A 21,086-nucleotide genomic window follows, 5' to 3' on the forward strand; every position below is an offset into this window, starting at 1 on the left:
TGGATAAGGACAAGGATGAAGGGAGGGGGGTAATTGATTCTGGACAAGGATGTTGGAGGGGGTAATTGATTCTGGACAAGGATGAAGGGAGGGGGTAATTGATTCTGGACAAGGACAAGGATGAAGGGGGGGGGGGGTAATTGATTCTGGACAAGGACACGGAGGAAGGGAGGGGGTAATTGATTCTGGACAAAGATGAAGGGAGGGGGTAATTGATTCTGGACAAGGATGAAGGGGGGGGGTAATTGATTCTGGACAAGGATGAAGGGAGGGGGAATTGATTCTGGACAAGGATGAAGGGAGGGGTGAATTGATTCTGGACAAGGATGATGGGAGGGGTAATTGATTCTGGACAAGGATGATGGGAGGGGGTAGTTGATTCTGGACAAGGATGAAGGGAGGGGGGTAATTGATTCTGGACAAGGATGAAGGGAGGGGCTAGTTGATTCTGGACAAGGATGATGGGAGGGGGTAGTTGATTCTGGACAAGGATGAAGGGAGGGGGGTAATTGATTCTGGACAAGGATGAAGGGAGGGGCTAGTTGATTCTGGACAAGGATGATGGGAGGGGCTAGTTGATTCTGGACAGGGAGAGTAGAATCATTCAACAGAGCTCTCCATTAGAGAAGAGAGAAGCGTGGATGATCCTGTATCATTCACCAGAGCTCTCCATTAGAGAAGAGAGAAGCGTGGATGATCCTGTATCATTCACTAGAGCTCTCCATTAGAGAAGAGAGAAGCGTGGATGATCCTGTATCATTCACTAGAGCTCTCCATTAGAGAAGAGAGAAGCGTGGATGATCCTGTATCATTCACTAGAGCTCTCCATTAGAGAAGAGAGAAGCGTGGATGATCCTGTATCATTCACTAGAGCTCTCCATTAGAGAAGAGAGAAGCGTGGATGATCCTGTATCATTCACTAGAGCTCTCCATTAGAGAAGAGAGAAGCGTGGATGATCCTGTATCATTCACTAGAGCTCTCCATTAGAGAAGAGAGAAGCGTGGATGATCCTGTATCATTCACTAGAGCTCTCCATTAGAGAAGAGAGAAGCGTGGATGATCCTGTACCTTTTTAGAGGTGTACTTTTGTCTGCTGCTGCTGCTGCTGCGGGGGCTGTGCACCAGGGGGTCCCTGTTCTCCTCCTTCTTGACCTTGTAGATCCGGACCAGCCAGTGTTCTGAGGTGAACGCCTCCTCCAGGTGTTTCAGCTTGATGTCCTTGTTACCGATCTCAGTGTTACGCGTCCGGTCGAAACCTGGCGGCGTCCGGAAGTCCAACTGGAGGAGAGACGGACAGGCGGTGTGAGTGTTTGACAGTAAACTAGAGAGACGGACAGGGGGTGTGAGTGTTTGACAGTAAACTACAGAGACGGACAGGGGGTGTGAGTGTTTGACAGTAAACTAGAGACGTACAGGGGGTGTGAGTGTTTGACAGTAAACTAGAGAGACGGACAGGGGGTGGGAGTGTTTGACAGTAAACTAGAGAGACGGACAGGGGGTGTGAGTGTTTGACAGTAAACTAGAGAAGGACAGGGGGTGTGAGTGTTTGACAGTAAACTAGAGAGAAGGACAGGGGGTGTGAGTGTTTGACAGTAAACTAGAGAGACGGACAGGGGGTGTGAGTGTTTGACAGTAAACTAGAGAGACGGACAGGGGGTGGGAGTGTTTGACAGTAAACTAGAGAGACGGACAGGGGGTGTGAGTGTTTGACAGTAAACTAGAGAGACGGACAGGGGGTGTGAGTGTTTGACAGTAAACTAGAGAAGGACAGGGGGTGTGAGTGTTTGACAGTAAACTAGAGAGACGGACAGGGGGTGGGAGTGTTTGACAGTAAACTAGAGAGACGGACAGGGGGTGGGAGTGTTTGACAGTAAACTAGAGAGACGGACAGGTGGTGGGAGTGTTTGACAGTAAACTAGAGAGACGGACAGGGGGTGTGAGTGTTTGACAGTAAACTAGAGAGACGGACAGGGGGTGTGAGTGTTTGACAGTAAACTAGAGAGAAGGACAGGGGGTGTGAGTGTTTGACAGTAAACTAGAGAGACGGACAGGGGGTGTGAGTGTTTGACAGTAAACTAGAGAGACGGACAGGGGGTGTGAGTGTTTGACAGTAAACTAGAGAGACGGACAGGGGGTGTGAGTGTTTGACAGTAAACTAGAGACAGACAGGCGGTGTGAGTGTTTGACAGTAAACTAGAGAGACGGACAGGGGGTGTGAGTGTTTGACAGTAAACTAGAGAGACGGACAGGGGGTGTGAGTGTTTGACAGTAAACTAGAGAGACGGACAGGGAGTGTGAGTGTTTGACAGTAAACTAGAGAGACGGACAGGGGGTGTGAGTGTTTGACAGTAAACTAGAGAAGGACAGGGGGTGTGAGTGTTTGACAGTAAACTAGAGAGAAGGACAGGGGGTGTGAGTGTTTGACAGTAAACTAGAGAGACGGACAGGGGGTGTGAGTGTTTGACAGTAAACTAGAGAGACGGACAGGGGGTGGGAGTGTTTGACAGTAAACTAGAGAGACGGACAGGGGGTGTGAGTGTTTGACAGTAAACTAGAGAGACGGACAGGGGGTGTGAGTGTTTGACAGTAAACTAGAGAAGGACAGGGGGTGTGAGTGTTTGACAGTAAACTAGAGAGACGGACAGGGGGTGGGAGTGTTTGACAGTAAACTAGAGAGACGGACAGGGGGTGGGAGTGTTTGACAGTAAACTAGAGAGACGGACAGGTGGTGGGAGTGTTTGACAGTAAACTAGAGAGACGGACAGGGGGTGTGAGTGTTTGACAGTAAACTAGAGAGACGGACAGGGGGTGTGAGTGTTTGACAGTAAACTAGAGAGAAGGACAGGGGGTGTGAGTGTTTGACAGTAAACTAGAGAGATGGACAGGGGGTGTGAGTGTTTGACAGTAAACTAGAGAGACGGACAGGGGGTGTGAGTGTTTGACAGTAAACTAGAGACAGACAGGCGGTGTGAGTGTTTGACAGTAAACTAGAGAGACGGACAGGGGGTGTGAGTGTTTGACAGTAAACTAGAGAGACGGACAGGGGGTGTGAGTGTTTGACAGTAAACTAGAGAGACGGACAGGGAGTGTGAGTGTTTGACAGTAAACTAGAGAGACGGACAGGGGGTGTGAGTGTTTGACAGTAAACTAGAGAGACGGACAGGGGGTGTGAGTGTTTGACAGTAAACTAGAGAGACGGACAGGTGGTGTGAGGGTTTGACAGTAAACTAGAGAGACGGACAGGGGGTGTGAGTGTTTGACAGTAAACTACAGAGACGGACAGGGGGTGTGAGTGTTTGACAGTAAACTAGAGACGTACAGGGGGTGTGAGTGTTTGACAGTAAACTAGAGAGACGGACAGGGGGTGGGAGTGTTTGACAGTAAACTAGAGAGACGGACAGGGGGTGTGAGTGTTTGACAGTAAACTAGAGAAGGACAGGGGGTGTGAGTGTTTGACAGTAAACTAGAGAGAAGGACAGGGGGTGTGAGTGTTTGACAGTAAACTAGAGAGACGGACAGGGGGTGTGAGTGTTTGACAGTAAACTAGAGAGACGGACAGGGGGTGGGAGTGTTTGACAGTAAACTAGAGAGACGGACAGGGGGTGTGAGTGTTTGACAGTAAACTAGAGAGACGGACAGGGGGTGTGAGTGTTTGACAGTAAACTAGAGAAGGACAGGGGGTGTGAGTGTTTGACAGTAAACTAGAGAGACGGACAGGGGGTGGGAGTGTTTGACAGTAAACTAGAGAGACGGACAGGGGGTGGGAGTGTTTGACAGTAAACTAGAGAGACGGACAGGTGGTGGGAGTGTTTGACAGTAAACTAGAGAGACGGACAGGGGGTGTGAGTGTTTGACAGTAAACTAGAGAGACGGACAGGGGGTGTGAGTGTTTGACAGTAAACTAGAGAGAAGGACAGGGGGTGTGAGTGTTTGACAGTAAACTAGAGAGACGGACAGGGGGTGTGAGTGTTTGACAGTAAACTAGAGAGACGGACAGGGGGTGTGAGTGTTTGACAGTAAACTAGAGACAGACAGGCGGTGTGAGTGTTTGACAGTAAACTAGAGAGACGGACAGGGGGTGTGAGTGTTTGACAGTAAACTAGAGAGACGGACAGGGGGTGTGAGTGTTTTGACAGTAAACTAGAGAGACGGACAGGGAGTGTGAGTGTTTGACAGTAAACTAGAGAGACGGACAGGGGGTGTGAGTGTTTGACAGTAAACTAGAGAAGGACAGGGGGTGTGAGTGTTTGACAGTAAACTAGAGAGAAGGACAGGGGGTGTGAGTGTTTGACAGTAAACTAGAGAGACGGACAGGGGGTGTGAGTGTTTGACAGTAAACTAGAGAGACGGACAGGGGGTGGGAGTGTTTGACAGTAAACTAGAGAGACGGACAGGGGGTGTGAGTGTTTGACAGTAAACTAGAGAGACGGACAGGGGGTGTGAGTGTTTGACAGTAAACTAGAGAAGGACAGGGGGTGTGAGTGTTTGACAGTAAACTAGAGAGACGGACAGGGGGTGGGAGTGTTTGACAGTAAACTAGAGAGACGGACAGGGGGTGGGAGTGTTTGACAGTAAACTAGAGAGACGGACAGGTGGTGGGAGTGTTTGACAGTAAACTAGAGAGAAGGACAGGGGGTGTGAGTGTTTGACAGTAAACTAGAGAGATGGACAGGGGGTGTGAGTGTTTGACAGTAAACTAGAGAGACGGACAGGGGGTGTGAGTGTTTGACAGTAAACTAGAGACAGACAGGCGGTGTGAGTGTTTGACAGTAAACTAGAGAGACGGACAGGGGGTGTGAGTGTTTGACAGTAAACTAGAGAGACGGACAGGGGGTGTGAGTGTTTGACAGTAAACTAGAGAGACGGACAGGGAGTGTGAGTGTTTGACAGTAAACTAGAGAGACGGACAGGGGGTGTGAGTGTTTGACAGTAAACTAGAGAGACGGACAGGGAGTGTGAGTGTTTGACAGTAAACTAGAGAGACGGACAGGGGGTGTGAGTGTTTGACAGTAAACTAGAGAGACGGACAGGGGGTGTGAGTGTTTGACAGTAAACTAGAGAGACGGACAGGTGGTGTGAGGGTTTGACAGTAAACTAGAGAGACGGACAGGGGGTGTGAGTGTTTGACAGTAAACTAGAGAGAAGGACAGGGGGTGTGAGTGTTTGACAGTAAACTAGAGAGACGGACAGGGGGTGGGAGTGTTTGACAGTAAACTAGAGACGGACAGGCGGTGTGAGTGTTTGACAGTAAACTAGAGAGATGGACAGGGGGTGGGAGTGTTTGACAGTAAACTAGAGAGACGGACAGGGGGTGGGAGTGTTTGACAGTAAACTAGAGAAGGACAGGCGGTGGGAGTGTTTGACAGTAAACTAGAGAGACGGACAGGGGGTGTGAGTGTTTGAAAGTAAACTAGAGAAGGACAGGGGGTGTGAGTGTTTGACAGTAAACTAGAGAAGGACAGGGGGTGTGAGTGTTTGACAGTAAACTAGAGACGGACAGGGGGTGTGAGTGTTTGACAGTAAACTAGAGACGGACAGGGGGTGTGAGTGTTTGACAGTAAACTAGAGAGAAGGACAGGGGGTGTGAGTGTTTGACAGTAAACTAGAGAGACGGACAGGCGGTGTGAGTGTTTGACAGTAAACTAGAGAAGGACAGGGGGTGTGAGTGTTTGACAGTAAACTAGAGAGACGGACAGGGGGTGGGAGTGTTTGACAGTAAACTAGAGAGACGGACAGGGGGTGGGAGTGTTTGACAGTAAACTAGAGAGACGGACAGGTGGTGGGAGTGTTTGACAGTAAACTAGAGAGACGGACAGGGGGTGTGAGTGTTTGACAGTAAACTAGAGAGACGGACAGGGGGTGTGAGTGTTTGACAGTAAACTAGAGAGAAGGACAGGGGGTGTGAGTGTTTGACAGTAAACTAGAGAGACGGACAGGGGGTGTGAGTGTTTGACAGTAAACTAGAGAGACGGACAGGGGGTGTGAGTGTTTGACAGTAAACTAGAGACAGACAGGCGGTGTGAGTGTTTGACAGTAAACTAGAGAGACGGACAGGGGGTGTGAGTGTTTGACAGTAAACTAGAGAGACGGACAGGGGGTGTGAGTGTTTGACAGTAAACTAGAGAGACGGACAGGGAGTGTGAGTGTTTGACAGTAAACTAGAGAGACGGACAGGGGGTGTGAGTGTTTGACAGTAAACTAGAGAAGGACAGGGGGTGTGAGTGTTTGACAGTAAACTAGAGAGAAGGACAGGGGGTGTGAGTGTTTGACAGTAAACTAGAGAGACGGACAGGGGGTGTGAGTGTTTGACAGTAAACTAGAGAGACGGACAGGGGGTGGGAGTGTTTGACAGTAAACTAGAGAGACGGACAGGGGGTGTGAGTGTTTGACAGTAAACTAGAGAGACGGACAGGGGGTGTGAGTGTTTGACAGTAAACTAGAGAAGGACAGGGGGTGTGAGTGTTTGACAGTAAACTAGAGAGACGGACAGGGGGTGGGAGTGTTTGACAGTAAACTAGAGAGACGGACAGGGGGTGGGAGTGTTTGACAGTAAACTAGAGAGACGGACAGGTGGTGGGAGTGTTTGACAGTAAACTAGAGAGACGGACAGGGGGTGTGAGTGTTTGACAGTAAACTAGAGAGACGGACAGGGGGTGTGAGTGTTTGACAGTAAACTAGAGAGAAGGACAGGGGGTGTGAGTGTTTGACAGTAAACTAGAGAGATGGACAGGGGGTGTGAGTGTTTGACAGTAAACTAGAGAGACGGACAGGGGGTGTGAGTGTTTGACAGTAAACTAGAGACAGACAGGCGGTGTGAGTGTTTGACAGTAAACTAGAGAGACGGACAGGGGGTGTGAGTGTTTGACAGTAAACTAGAGAGACGGACAGGGGGTGTGAGTGTTTGACAGTAAACTAGAGAGACGGACAGGGAGTGTGAGTGTTTGACAGTAAACTAGAGAGACGGACAGGGGGTGTGAGTGTTTGACAGTAAACTAGAGAGACGGACAGGGGGTGTGAGTGTTTGACAGTAAACTAGAGAGACGGACAGGTGGTGTGAGGGTTTGACAGTAAACTAGAGAGACGGACAGGGGGTGTGAGTGTTTGACAGTAAACTAGAGAGACGGACAGGTGGTGTGAGGGTTTGACAGTAAACTAGAGAGACGGACAGGGGGTGTGAGTGTTTGACAGTAAACTAGAGAGAAGGACAGGGGGTGTGAGTGTTTGACAGTAAACTAGAGAGACGGACAGGGGGTGGGAGTGTTTGACAGTAAACTAGAGACGGACAGGCGGTGTGAGTGTTTGACAGTAAACTAGAGAGATGGACAGGGGGTGGGAGTGTTTGACAGTAAACTAGAGAGACGGACAGGGGGTGGGAGTGTTTGACAGTAAACTAGAGAAGGACAGGCGGTGGGAGTGTTTGACAGTAAACTAGAGAGACGGACAGGGGGTGTGAGTGTTTGAAAGTAAACTAGAGAAGGACAGGGGGTGTGAGTGTTTGACAGTAAACTAGAGAAGGACAGGGGTTGTGAGTGTTTGACAGTAAACTAGAGACGGACAGGGGGTGTGAGTGTTTGACAGTAAACTAGAGACGGACAGGGGGTGTGAGTGTTTGACAGTAAACTAGAGAGAAGGACAGGGGGTGTGAGTGTTTGACAGTAAACTAGAGAGACGGACAGGCGGTGTGAGTGTTTGACAGTAAACTAGAGAGATGGACAGGGGGTGGGAGTGTTTGACAGTAAACTAGAGAGACGGACAGGGGGTGTGAGTGTTTGACAGTAAACTAGAGAGACGGACAGGTGGTGTGAGTGTTTGACAGTAAACTAGAGAGATGGACAGGGGGTGTGAGTGTTTGACAGTAAACTAGAGCTGCTGTGTCAGGGCTTGACATCTCTGTGACAGTAAACTAGAGCTGCTGTGTCAGGGCTTGACATCCCTGTGACAGTAAACTAGAGGGGCTGTGTCAGGGCTTGACATCTCTGTGACAGTAAACTAGAGCTGCTGTGTCCGGGCTTGACATCTCTGTGACAGTAAACTAGAGGTGCTGTTGTCAGGGCTTGACATCTCTGTGAAGTAAACTAGAGGTGCTGTGTCAGGGCTTGACATCTCTGTGAAGTAAACTAGAGGTGCTGTGTCAGGGCTTGACATCTCTGTGAAGTAAACTAGAGGTGCTGTGTCAGGGCTTGACATCTCTGTGAAGTAAACTAGAGGTGCTGTGTCAGGGCTTGACATCTCTGTGACAGTAAACTAGAGGTGCTGTGTCAGGGCTTGACATCTCTGTGACAGTAAACTAGAGGGGCTGTGTCAGGGCTTGACACCTCTGTGACAGTAAACTAGAGCTGCTGTGTCAGGGCTTGACATCTCTGTGAAGTAAACTAGAGGTGCTGTGTCAGGGCTTGACATCTCTGTGAAGTAAACTAGAGGTGCTGTGTCAGGGCTTGACATCTCTGTGACAGTAAACTAGAGGGGCTGTGTCAGGGCTTGACATCTCTGTGAAGTAAACTAGAGGTGCTGTGTCAGGGCTTGACATCTCTGTGAAGTAAACTAGAGGTGCTGTGTCAGGGCTTGACATCTCTGTGACAGTAAACTAGAGGTGCTGTGTCAGGGCTTGACATCCCTGTGACAGTAAACTAGAGGGGCTGTGTCAGGGCTTGACATCCCTGTGACAGTAAACTAGAGGGGCTGTGTCAGGGCTTGACATCCCTGTGACAGTAAACTAGAGGGGCTGTGTCAGGGCTTGACATATCTGTGACAGTAAACTAGAGGGGCTGTGTCAGGGCTTGACATCTCTGTGACAGTAAATTAGAGGTGCTGTGTCAGAGCTTGACATCTCTGTGACAGTAAACTAGAGGGGCTGTGTCAGGGCTTGACATCTCTGTGACAGTAAACTAGAGGTGCTGTGTCAGGACTTGACATCTCTGTGACAGTAAATTAGAGGTGCTGTGTCAGAGCTTGACATCTCTGTGACAGTAAACTAGAGGGGCTGTGTCAGGGCTTGACATCTCTGTGACAGTAAACTAGAGGGGCCGTTGACATCCCTGTGACAGTAAACTAGAGCTGCTGTGTCAGGGCTTGACATCTCTGTGACAGCAAACTAGAGGTGCTGTGTCAGGGCTTGACATCTCTGTGACAGTAAACTAGAGGTGCTGTGTCAGGGCTTGACATATCTGTGACAGTAAACTACAGCTGCTGTGTCAGGGCTTTACATCTCTGTGACAGTAAACTAGAGGTGCTGTGTCAGGGCTTGACATCCCTGTGACAGTAAACTAGAGGTGCTGTGTCAGGACTTGACATCTCTGTGACAGTAAATTAGAGGTGCTGTGTCAGAGCTTGACATCTCTGTGACAGTAAACTAGAGGGGCTGTGTCAGGGCTTGACATCTCCGTGTCAGTAAACTAGAGGGGCCGTTGACATCCCTGTGACAGTAAACTAGAGCTGCTGTGTCAGGGCTTGACATCTCTGTGACAGCAAACTAGAGCTGCTGTGTCAGGGCTTGACATCTCTGTGACAGTAAACTAGAGGTGCTGTGTCAGGGCTTGACATCTCTGTGACAGTAAACTAGAGCTGCTGTGTCAGGGCTTTACATCTCTGTGACAGTAAACTAGAGGTGCTGTGTCAGGGCTTGACATCCCTGTGACAGTAAACTAGAGCTGCTGTGTCAGGGCTTGACATCTCTGTGACAGTAAACTAGAGGGGCTGTGTCAGGGCTTGACATCCCTGTGAAGTGACAGTATATGGATGCATTAGGTCACAGTTCCAGGTTCCTGGCAGTTCCAGGTTCTCCAGTTCCAGGTTCCTGGCAGTTCCAGGTTCTCCAGGTCGGGGTGGTTTGTAAGTGCACACACAGAGGAAGAGAAACTACGTGATGGGAGAGGGGTTGATACGGTGGAGTTGAACATCTCTAACCTGCATCTCTCCAAAGCGGTAGTACGACATCTTATACATCAGACAGTTGAGCAGGATGGGAGACCCCGCTTTGTCCACCCTAAACTCTCCCTGGGGGGTGAAGTAGTCACTCTCCTAAGGAGGGGACAGACAGACAGTTTAGTACTCTCCTGAGGAGGGGACAGACAGACAGGTTAGTACTCTCCTGAGGAGGGGACAGACAGACAGTTTAGTACTCTCCTGAGGAGGGGACAGACAGACAGTTCAGTATTCTCATCCTGAGGGAACAGACGGACAGTTTAGTACCCCACAGTTTACCTCACCCTGCGATCCTTATATACCCCACAGTTTACCTCACCCTGCGATCCTTATATAGCTCACAGTTTACCTCACTCTGCGATCCTTATATACCCCACAGTTTACCTCACCCTGCGATCCTTATATAGCTCACAGTTTACCTCACTCTGCGATCCTTATATACCCCACAGTTTACCTCACTCTGCGATCCTTATATAGCTCACAGTTTACCTCACCCTGCGATCCTTATATACCCCACAGTTTACCTCACCCTGCGATCCTTATATAGCTCACAGTGGTAGTTACAGCTCACCAATACTTGTGTTTTTTTCAAACATGATGGTTTAAAGACTGCTGTCTCTCACCTAACAGTGGAAGCATCACCTCACCACGACACTAAGGTCTTCCTCACCCTGATCTCTTTGGGATGCTCTCCCTCTGTAGCTAACAGAGGAAGCATCACCTCACCACGACACTAAGGTCTTCCTCACCCTGATCTCTTTGGGATGTTCTCCCTCTGCGATCCGCACCATCCACAGGAACTTGTTGATGTCATCACCAGAGTAGCCAATCACGCCACCGAAGATAATAAGCACATAGTCCACGTCCAAAGACCTCATGATCTCATACGCTGCACTCTCATTGGACGACATGGCCTTGCCCACCTGAACACACAGAGACAGAGAGAGAGACAGAGAGAGGAGGAGGAGGGAGAGAGAGACAGAGAGGAGGGGGAGAGAGAGACACAGAGAGGAGGGGGAGAGAGAGACACAGAGATGATGGGGAGAGAGAGAGAGAGAAGAGGGGGATAGAGAAAGAGAGAGAGAGAGGAAGAGGGGGAGAGAGAGAGAGAGAAAGAGAGAGGAGGGGGAGAGAGGAGGGTGAGGGAGAGAGAGCGAGAGAGAGAGAGAGAGAGAGAGAGAGAGAGGGGGGGAGGGAGGGAGAGAGCGAGAGTGAGAGAGAGAGAGAGAGAGAGAGAGAGAGAGAGAGAGAGAGAGAGAGAGAGAGGGGGGAGGGAGGGAGAGAGCGAGAGTGAGAGAGAGAGAGAGAGAGAGAGAGAGAGAGAGGAGGGGGAGAGAGAGAGAGAGGAGGTTGAGGGAGAGAGAGCGAGAGAGAGGAGGGGGAGAGAGAGAGAGAGGAGGTTGAGGGAGAGAGAGCGAGAGAGAGGAGGGAGAGAGAGAGAGAGGGGGAGAGAGAGAGAGGGGGGGAGGGAGAGAGCGAGAGAGACAGAGAGAGAGAGCAGGTTGAGGGAGAGGAGGGAGAGAGACAGAGAGAGGAGGTTGAGGGAGAGGAGGGAGAGACAGAGAGAGGAGGTTGAGGGAGAGGAGGGGGAGAGAGACACAGAGAGAGGATGAATAACACAGGTCCACATGGTGGCGCCAGAGACACATTCTTATTTAAGAGCCATGTGAAATTGATTACATTTTAGATTCATTAATACATTTATTGTTTTGATTGATTGATCGAATGTGAAACTAATGCGAAATGCACTTTAAATTAAAGTTTAATTCATTGACTGACTGATCAAGATCCAATATTTGCTGGGAGATCAATCCAAGCAGCTACAGGGGAGATCTCTATCTCTCTCCATCTCTCTCTCTGTGATTTCACAGGGAGGAACTCAAAGAATAAATGTTTCCATGTCCTTTATATAGTGGGAGGTCATATTGTTTACACAACTGGTATTTTATACAAGCAACCGTTCCAGAACACAATGTCCCTGTGTTGGGATGCAGACATACCAGGAGTCTATGGAGGACACATCCCAGTCCAACACACAATATTTATTTAACTAGGCAAGTCAGTTAAGAACAAATTCTTATTTTCCTTGAAGGCCTAGGAACAGTGGGTTAACTGCCTTGTTCAGGGGAACAGTGGGTTAACTGCCTTGTTCAGGGGAACAGTGGGCTAACTGCCTTGTTCAGGGGAACAGTGGGTTAACTGCCTTGTTCAGGTGAACAGTGGGCTAACTGCCTTGTCAGGGGAACAGTGGGCTAACTGCCTTGTTCAGGTGAACAGTGGGCTAACTGCCTTGTTCAGGGGAACAGTGGGCTAACTGCCTTGTTCAGGGGAACAGTGGGCTAACTGCCTTGTTCAGGGGAACAGTGGGTTAACTGCCTTGTTCAGGTGAACAGTGGGCTAACTGCCTTGTTCAGGGGAACAGTGGGTTAACTGCCTTGTTCAGGGGAACAGTGGGTTAACTGCCTTGTTCAGGGGAACAGTGGGTTAACTGCCTTGTTCAGGGGAACAGTGGGCTAACTGCCTTGTTCAGGGGAACAGTGGGTTAACTGCCTTGTTCAGGGGCAGAACGACCGTTGCAAGATCGAATCCCCGACCTTGTCTTCCCCATGAGAAGTGACAACAGCTCCCTTCACATTCCGACATCACATGAGGGTATGAGTCTTTACCAGTGCTATATGACTGTTGTTCCAGGTGTTGTTGTCCACTAGCGTGGTCCGATTGGCCATCCCTGCTATCTGATAGCCATAGTCCCACCACGACATCACTCTGGCCTGCTCCTCTGTGTTCTGCCTTAGCCAATAGTAGGCCTCGCGGAAATCATCTAGAATATTCCTCGACCTGGGTAGAGAAGAGTGGAGAGAAACACAGAGAGAGAACTCATTTATTAAGGGTCATTGTTTACAAGTTCCTAGCGATTCCTTATCTTCTTCTGTGGTTTGGTGAGAGAGAGAGAGAAACAGAGAGAGAGAAACAACTATAGAGAGAGAAACAACTAGAGGGAGAGAAACAACTAGAGAGAGAGAGAAACAGAGAGAGGAACAGAGAGAAAGAGAAACAGAGAGAAAGAGAAACAGAGAGAAAGAGAAACAGAGAAACAGAGAAACAGAGAGAGAAACAGAGAGAGAGAGAGAGAAACAGAGAGATAAACAGAGAGAGAAACAGAGAGAGAGAGAAACACAGAGAGATAAACAGAGAGAGAAACAGAGAGAAAGAGAAACAGAGAGAAAGAGAAACAGAGAGAAAGAGAAACAGAGAAACAGAGAGAGAGAGAGAGAGAGAGAGCGAGAGAAACAGAGAGAGAGAGAAACACAGAGAGATAAACAGAGAGAGAAACAGAGAGAGAGAAACAGAGAAACAGAGAGAGAGAGAAACAGAGAGAAAGAGAAACAGAGAGAGAGAGAAACAGAGAGAAAGAGAAACAGAGAGAGAGAAACAGAGAGAAAGAGAAACAGAGAGAAAGAGAAACAGAGAGAGAGAGAAACAGAGAGAGAGAGAAACAGAGAGAGAGAGAAACAGAGAGAAAGAGAAACAGAGAGAGAGAGAGAGAGAGAGAGAAACAGAGGGAGAGAGAGAAACAGAGAGAGAGAAACACAGAGAGATAAACAGAGAGAGAGAGAAACAGAGAGAGAGAGAGAGAGAGAGAAACAGAGAGAGAAACAGAGAGAAAGAGAAACAGAGAGAAACAGAAACAGAGAGAAAGAGAAACAGAGAGAAAGAGAAACGGAGAGAGAGAAATAGAGAGAGAGAGAGAGAGAAACAGAGAGAGAGAGAAACAGAGAGAGAGAGAGAGAGAGAAATAGAGAGAGAAACAGAGAGAGAGAAACAGAGAGAGAGAGAGAAACAGAGAGAGAGAGAAACACAGAGATAAACAGAGAGAGAGAAACAGAGAGAGAGAGAGAAACAGAGAGAGAGAAACAGAGAGAGAGAAACAGAGAGAGAGAGAGAGAGAGAGAAACAGAGAGAGATAAACAGAGAGAGAGAGAGAAACAGAGGGAGAGAGAGAAACAGAGAGAGAGAAACAGAGAGAGAGAAACAGAGAGAGAGAAACAGAGAGAGAGAAACAGAGAGAGGCACATTAGGAAACGACAGTTCCAGGGGAAACTAATCAACTGAAGAGAGAGTCAGTGTGTGTGTGTGTGTGTGTGTGTGTGTGTGTGTGTGTGTGTGTGTGTGTGTGTGTGTGTGTGTGTGTGTGTGGTCTTACCCATCGTTGTTATAAGAGGCCAGCACCACACTAGGGCTGGAGTAGGCGTTACTAGTAACCCAGGTGCAGTGGACAGCGAACATCATGAGCAGCATCAACATCAACATGGTGACGATACTCTTAATGTTGGGCCCCAGACCTTCCTCTGTCTTCTCCTGCTCTGAGACGTGCTTACGGACCTTCCCTGCCTGCAGAGGGAGACAGGAACTCACAGGTATCAGTCACACATCACTAAAAACCCTGCAAATATGGTACGTTTAGGCAAATATCAGAACTGCAAATCCCTCTTTTCATATGCAGTGACAAATATATAGACAATCAGTTTGTGGGAAGACACATCTAATAGATATGGTATCAGTTTACTTCATGTTAGGAAAATGTCAACAGCTCTTGCTAATACCAATATGAGATCCTCATTCAACTGTCTCGACAAAGAAAAGAGTTACCAAAATCTAAACCAGTAGTGTACTTTAAACCAAAACAAATTGTACTGGTCACATATTTAACAGATGTTATTGGTCCATATTTAACAGATGTTATTGGTCCATATTTAACAGATGTTATTGGTCCATATTAACAGATGTTATTGGTCCATATTTAACAGATGTTATTGGTCCATATTTAACAGATGTTATTGGTCCATATTTAACAGATGTTATTGGTCCATATTTAACAGATGTTATTGGTCCATATTTAACAGATGTTATTGGTCCATATTTAACAGATGTTATTGGTCCATATTTAACAGATGTTATTGGTCCATATTTAACAGATGTTATTGGTCCATATTTAACAGATGTTATTGGTCCATATTTAACAGATGTTATTGGTCCATATTTAACAGATGTTATTGGTCCATATTTAACAGATGTTATTGGTCCATATTTAACAGATGTTATTGGTCCATATTTAACAGATGTTATTGGTCCATATTTAACAGATGTTATTGGTCACATACACATGTTTAGCAGATGTTATTGAGGGTGTAGTGAAATGCTTGTGTTCTTATCTCCAACAGTGCAGTAATATCTAACTAAATGCTTGTGTTCCTATCTCCAACAGTGCAGTAGTATCTAACTAAATGCTTTGTGTTCCAGGCTCCAACAGTGCAGTAATATCTAACTAAATGCTTGTGTTCCAGGCTCCAACAGTGCAGTAATATCTAACTAAATGCTTGTGTTCCAGGCTCCAACAGTGCAGTAGTATCTAACTAAATGCTTGTGTTCCAGGCTCCAACAGTGCAGTAATATCTAACTAAATGCTTGTGTTCCAGGCTCCAACAGTGCAGTAATATCTAACTAAATGCTTGTGTTCCAGGCTCCAACAGTGCAGTAGTATCTAACTAAATGAGTGTGTTCCTAGCTCCAACAGTGCAGTAGTATCTAACTAAATGAGTGTGTTCCTAGCTCCAACAGTGCAGTAGTATCTAACTAAATGCTTTGTGTTCCAGGCTCCAACAGTGCAGTAATATCTAACTAAATGCTTGTGTTCCAGGCTCCAACAGTGCAGTAATATCTAACTAAATGCTTTGTGTTCCAGGCTCCAACAGTGCAGTAGTATCTAACTAAATGAGTGTGTTCCTAGCTCCAACAGTGCAGTAGTATCTAACTAAATGCGTGTGTTCCTAGCTCCAACAGTGCAGTAGTATCTAACTAAATGCTTTGTGTTCCAGGCTCCAACAGTGCAGTAATATCTAACTAAATGCTTTGTGTTCCAGGCTCCAACAGTGCAGTAATATCTAACTAAATGCTTGTGTTCCAGGCTCCAACAGTGCAGTAATATCTAACTAAATGCTTGTGTTCCAGGCTCCAACAGTGCAGTAGTATCTAACTAAATGAGTGTGTTCCTAGCTCCAACAGTGCAGTAGTATCTAACTAAATGAGTGTGTTCCTAGCTCCAACAGTGCAGTAGTATCTAACTAAATGCTTTGTGTTCCAGGCTCCAACAGTGCAGTAATATCTAACTAAATGCTTGTGTTCCAGGCTCCAACAGTGCAGTAATATCTAACTAAATGCTTTGTGTTCCAGGCTCCAACAGTGCAGTAGTATCTAACTAAATGAGTGTGTTCCTAGCTCCAACAGTGCAGTAATATCTAACTAAATGCTTGTGTTCCAGGCTCCAACAGTGCAGTAATATCTAACTAAATGCTTGTGTTCCAGGCTCCAACAGTGCAGTAATATCTAACTAAATGCTTTGTGTTCCAGGCTCCAACAGTGCAGTAATATCTAACTAAATGCTTGTGTTCCAGGCTCCAACAGTGCAGTAATATCTAACTAAATGCTTGTGTTCCAGGCTCCAACAGTGCAGTAGTATCTAACTAAATGAGTGTGTTCCTAGCTCCAACAGTGCAGTAGTATCTAAATAAATGAGTGTGTTCCTAGCTCCAACAGTGCAGTAGTATCTAACTAAATGCTTTGTGTTCCAGGCTCCAACAGTGCAGTAATATCTAACTAAATGCTTGTGTTCCAGGCTCCAACAGTGCAGTAATATCTAACTAAATGCTTTGTGTTCCAGGCTCCAACAGTGCAGTAGTATCTAACTAAATGAGTGTGTTCCTAGCTCCAACAGTGCAGTAGTATCTAACTAAATGAGTGTGTTCCTAGCTCCAACAGTGCAGTAGTATCTAACTAAATGCTTTGTGTTCCAGGCTCCAACAGTGCAGTAATATCTAACTAAATGCTTTGTGTTCCAGGCTCCAACAGTGCAGTAATATCTAACTAAATGCTTGTGTTCCAGGCTCCAACAGTGCAGTAATATCTAACTAAATGCTTGTGTTCCAGGCTCCAACAGTGCAGTAGTATCTAACTAAATGAGTGTGTTCCTAGCTCCAACAGTGCAGTAGTATCTAACTAAATGAGTGTGTTCCTAGCTCCAACAGTGCAGTAGTATCTAACTAAATGCTTTGTGTTCCAGGCTCCAACAGTGCAGTAATATCTAACTAAATGCTTGTGTTCCAGGCTCCAACAGTGCAGTAATATCTAACTAAATGCTTTGTGTTCCAGGCTCCAACAGTGCAGTAGTATCTAACTAAATGAGTGTGTTCCTAGCTCCAACAGTGCAGTAATATCTAACTAAATGCTTGTGTTCCAGGCTCCAACAGTGCAGTAGTATCTAACTAAATGCTTGTGTTCCAGGCTCCAACAGTGCAGTAATATCTAACTAAATGCTTTGTGTTCCAGGCTCCAACAGTGCAGTAATATCTAACTAAATGCTTTGTGTTCCAGGCTCCAACAGTGCAGTAATATCTAACTAAATGCTTGTGTTCCAGGCTCCAACAGTGCAGTAATATCTAACTAAATGCTTGTGTTCCAGGCTCCAACAGTGCAGTAGTATCTAACTAAATGAGTGTGTTCCAGGCTCCAACAGTGCAGTAGTATCTAACTAAATGAGTGTGTTCCAGGCTCCAACAGTGCAGTAATATCTAACTAAATGCTTGTGTTCCAGGCTCCAACAGTGCAGTAGTATCTAACTAAATGAGTGTGTTCCAGGCTCCAACAGTGCAGTAGTATCTAACTAAATGAGTGTGTTCCAGGCTCCAACAGTGCAGTAATATCTAACTAAATGCTTGTGTTCCAGGCTCCAACAGTGCAGTAATATCTAACTAAATGCTTTGTGTTCCAGGCTCCAACAGTGCAGTAGTATCTAACTAAATGAGTGTGTTCCAGGCTCCAACAGTGCAGTAATATCTAACTAAATGCTTTGTGTTCCAGGCTCCAACAGTGCAGTAATATCTAACTAAATGCTTTGTGTTCCAGGCTCCAACTGTGCAGTAATATCTAACTAAATGCTTTGTGTTCCAGGCTCCAACAGTGCAGTAATATCTAACTAAATGCTTGTGTTCCAGGCTCCAACAGGGCAGTAATATCTAACTAAATGCTTGTGTTCCAGGCTCCAACAGTGCAGTAGTATCTAACTAAATGAGTGTGTTCCAGGCTCCAACAGTGCAGTAGTATCTAACTAAATGAGTGTGTTCCAGGCTCCAACAGTGCAGTAATATCTAACTAAATGCTTGTGTTCCAGGCTCCAACAGTGCAGTAGTATCTAACTAAATGAGTGTGTTCCAGGCTCCAACAGTGCAGTAGTATCTAACTAAATGAGTGTGTTCCAGGCTCCAACAGTGCAGTAATATCTAACTAAATGCTTGTGTTCCAGGCTCCAACAGTGCAGTAATATCTAACTAAATGCTTTGTGTTCCAGGCTCCAACAGTGCAGTAGTATCTAACTAAATGAGTGTGTTCCAGGCTCCAACAGTGCAGTAATATCTAACTAAATGCTTTGTGTTCCAGGCTCCAACAGTGCAGTAATATCTAACTAAATGCTTTGTGTTCCAGGCTCCAACTGTGCAGTAATATCTAACTAAATGCTTTGTGTTCCAGGCTCCAACAGTGCAGTAATATCTAACTAAATGCTTTGTGTTCCAGGCTCCAACAGTGCAGTAATATCTAACTAAATGCTTGTGTTCCAGGCTCCAACAGTGCAGTAATATCTAACTAAATGCTTGTGTTCCAGGCTCCAACAGTGCAGTAATATCTAACTAAATGCTTGTGTTCCAGGCTCCAACAGTGCAGTAATATCTAACTAAATGCTTGTGTTCCAGGCTCCAACAGTGCAGTAATATCTAACTAAATGCTTTGTGTTCCAGGCTCCAACAGTGCAGTAATATCTAACTAAATGCTTTGTGTTCCAGGCTCCAACAGTGCAGTAATATCTAACTAAATGCTTGTGTTCCAGGCTCCAACAGTGCAGTAATATCTAACTAAATGCTTGTGTTCCAGGCTCCAACAGGGCAGTAATATCTAACTAAATGCTTGTGTTCCAGGCTCCAACAGTGCAGTAGTATCTAACTAAATGAGTGTGTTCCAGGCTCCAACAGTGCAGTAGTATCTAACTAAATGAGTGTGTTCCAGGCTCCAACAGTGCTGTAATATCTAACTAAATGCTTGTGTTCCAGGCTCCAACAGTGCAGTAGTATCTAACTAAATGAGTGTGTTCCAGGCTCCAACAGTGCAGTAGTATCTAACTAAATGAGTGTGTTCCAGGCTCCAACAGTGCAGTAATATCTAACTAAATGCTTGTGTTCCAGGCTCCAACAGTGCAGTAATATCTAACTAAATGCTTTGTGTTCCAGGCTCCAACAGTGCAGTAGTATCTAACTAAATGAGTGTGTTCCAGGCTCCAACAGTGCAGTAATATCTAACTAAATGCTTTGTGTTCCAGGCTCCAACAGTGCAGTAATATCTAACTAAATGCTTTGTGTTCCAGGCTCCAACTGTGCAGTAATATCTAACTAAATGCTTTGTGTTCCAGGCTCCAACAGTGCAGTAATATCTAACTAAATGCTTTGTGTTCCAGGCTCCAACAGTGCAGTAATATCTAACTAAATGCTTGTGTTCCAGGCTCCAACAGTGCAGTAATATCTAACTAAATGCTTGTGTTCCAGGCTCCAACAGTGCAGTAATATCTAATTAAATGCTTTGTGTTCCAGGCTCCAACAGTGCAGTAATATCTAACTAAATGAGTGTGTTCCAGGCTCCAACAGTGCAGTAATATCTAACTAAATGCTTTGTGTTCCAGGCTCCAACAGTGCAGTAATATCTAACTAAATGCTTCGTGTTCCAGGCTCCAACAGTGCAGTAATATCTAACTAAATGCTTTGTGTTCCAGGCTCCAACAGTGCAGTAATATCTAACTAAATGCTTTGTGTTCCAGGCTCCAACAGTGCAGTAATATCTAACTAAATGCTTTGTGTTCCAGGCTCCAACAGTGCAGTAGTATCTAACTAAATGCTTTGTGTTCCAGGCTCCAACAGTGCAGTAATATCTAACTAAATGCTTTGTGTTCCCGGCTCCAACAGTGCAGTAATATCTAACTAAATGCTTGTGTTCCAGGCTCCAACAGTGCAGTAGTATCTAACTAAATGAGTGTGTTCCAGGCTCCAACAGTGCAGTAGTATCTAACTAAATGAGTGTGTTCCAGGCTCCAACAGTGCAGTAATATCTAACTAAATGCTTGTGTTCCAGGCTCCAACAGTGCAGTAATATCTAACTAAATGCTTTGTGTTCCAGGCTCCAACAGTGCAGTAGTATCTAACTAAATGAGTGTGTTCCAGGCTCCAACAGTGCAGTAATATCTAACTAAATGCTTTGTGTTCCAGGCTCCAACAGCAGTAATATCTAACTAAATGCTTTGTGTTCCAGGCTCCAACTGTGCAGTAATATCTAACTAAATGCTTTGTGTTCCAGGCTCCAACAGTGCAGTAATATCTAACTAAATGCTTTGTGTTCCAGGCTCCAACAGTGCAGTAATATCTAACTAAATGCTTGTGTTCCAGGCTCCAACAGTGCAGTAATATCTAACTAAATGCTTTGTGTTCCAGGCTCCAACAGTGCAGTAATATCTAACTAAATGCTTTGTGTTCCAGGCTCCAACAGTGCAGTAATATCTAACTAAATGCTTGTGTTCCAGGCTCCAACAGTGCAGTAATATCTAACTAAATGCTTGTGTTCCAGGCTCCAACAGTGCAGTAATATCTAACTAAATGCTTGTGTTCCAGGCTCCAACAGTGCAGTAATATCTAACTAAATGCTTGTGTTCCAGGCTCCAACAGTGCAGTAGTATCTAACTAAATGAGTGTGTTCCAGGCTCCAACAGTGCAGTAATATCTAACTAAATGCTTGTGTTCCAGGCTCCAACAGTGCAGTAATATCTAACTAAATGAGTGTGTTCCAGGCTCCAACAGTGCAGTAGTATCTAACTAAATGATTGTGTTCCAGGCTCCAACAGTGCAGTAATATCTAACTAAATGCTTGTGTTCCAGGCTCCAACAGTGCAGTAATATCTAACTAAATGCTTTAGTGTTTCACAGGCGCCAACAGTGCAAGTAGTATCTAACTAAATGATTGGTTGTTACCAAGGCCTCCCAACAGATGCTAGTAGTATCGAAACTAATATGCTTTGGTG

At 46.1% G+C, this 21,086-nt stretch overlaps 1 pseudogene; it reads right to left on the reverse strand.

The window, feature by feature from the left end:
* The window catches only part of LOC116372040 (dolichyl-diphosphooligosaccharide--protein glycosyltransferase subunit STT3B-like), a 90,099-nt pseudogene that overhangs the window by 1,795 nt on the left and 67,218 nt on the right, over positions 1-21,086 (reverse strand).

This window comes from Oncorhynchus kisutch, unplaced genomic scaffold (genome assembly GCF_002021735.2).
Source record: "Oncorhynchus kisutch isolate 150728-3 unplaced genomic scaffold, Okis_V2 scaffold3864, whole genome shotgun sequence".
In the NCBI taxonomy this organism is placed as follows: domain Eukaryota; kingdom Metazoa; phylum Chordata; class Actinopteri; order Salmoniformes; family Salmonidae; genus Oncorhynchus; species Oncorhynchus kisutch.